This window comes from Myotis brandtii, unplaced genomic scaffold, assembly GCF_000412655.1.
Source record: "Myotis brandtii unplaced genomic scaffold, ASM41265v1 scaffold1579, whole genome shotgun sequence".
NCBI classification, from domain to species: domain Eukaryota; kingdom Metazoa; phylum Chordata; class Mammalia; order Chiroptera; family Vespertilionidae; genus Myotis; species Myotis brandtii.
The window spans coordinates 260,761-262,057 of NW_005355750.1; positions in this window are offsets into that span (position 1 = coordinate 260,761).

Here is a 1,297-nt window from a genome sequence, read left to right on the forward strand (position 1 = left end):
GGTTCTCAGTTCTTGGGTGATGCACCTGGAACTAGAGAGGAGGTAGCCCAATTCCAGGGTGCGTCACCCAAGAACTTCCCTCTTATAATCCGGACCCCTCAGGGGATATTGGAGAGCCGTTTTCGGCCTGATCCCCACAGGCCAACGACCCCCCCCCCCCCCCCCCCCCCCCTTTCCGTGCACCAGGCCTCTGGTATAATTATAATATGGTTGGATTTAGCACTACCATTTTGCTCTCTATTTTCTATTTGTGCTATATCTCTTTTGTTCATCTCTTTCTACCTTCTTTTAAGTTAATTTAATATATTTTATATTCTGTTTTAATTTCTCTACTGGCTTTTTAGCTATATATCTTTACATCAATATTTAGTGGTTTCTCTAGGCATTAGAATATGCACCATTATCTTATCATAGTCTCCTTATGTATTATGTAATATTGTACTATATCAAGTAAAATGTAAGAACTTCGCAACAATGTGGTTCTACTTACTTCCATCCTTGGTGCTATTGCTGTCATATGTATTATATCTCACATGGATTTTGATGACTATACTACATCTTTATGATTTTTGCCTCAAATAGTCATATATTTTTTGTAGAAATTAAGAGGAAAATATGACCTTTCATAGTTTCTTATATGTTTTCTAATTATTACTTCCTATAGAACTGTATCCATCTCTATCATTTACCTCCAGCCTAAAGAATTTCCTTTACCATTTTTTGTAGTGAAAGTCTGTTAACAATAAATCTTCTTGGTCTTTATTTATCAAGATATTCTGCTGCTTTGTCATAGTTACTACTAAGCAGAGAAGTTTTCTGGTTTTTGTTGCATACCCTGGAATGGTATATCTTCCATTATCACCCCCTCACAAAAGGCTCATTCATAAGCAACATAGATCATTTGAAATGATTGCTACTTTTCTCCCTAAGTCTAAACACTCTGAAAATCTGTTCACCAACTCCTGGCTGCTTTTTGAGCACCCAATCCATAAACCCTGGAACCCTCCCAAATCTGGGTGGTGAAGCTTGTCCTAACTCTCTCTTCCTTAAATTTTCCTAATTTTTATCACCAAAAATTATAGCAGCCATCTCTCTATTGTGGCTTCATTGACACCATGCATCAGAAGTAAAATCTCATAATTTTGGTGGGTATACTTTACTTTTCATTGTTTTTATCATTTTCCTATGACCAATGGCCATGTATATTACACTGGGAGAAGCCCTGGCTACCTTCTAATCCCAATGACCTACTACAATTTATGAAGATTACAAGAATGAGTATAGTTAATACACGCCC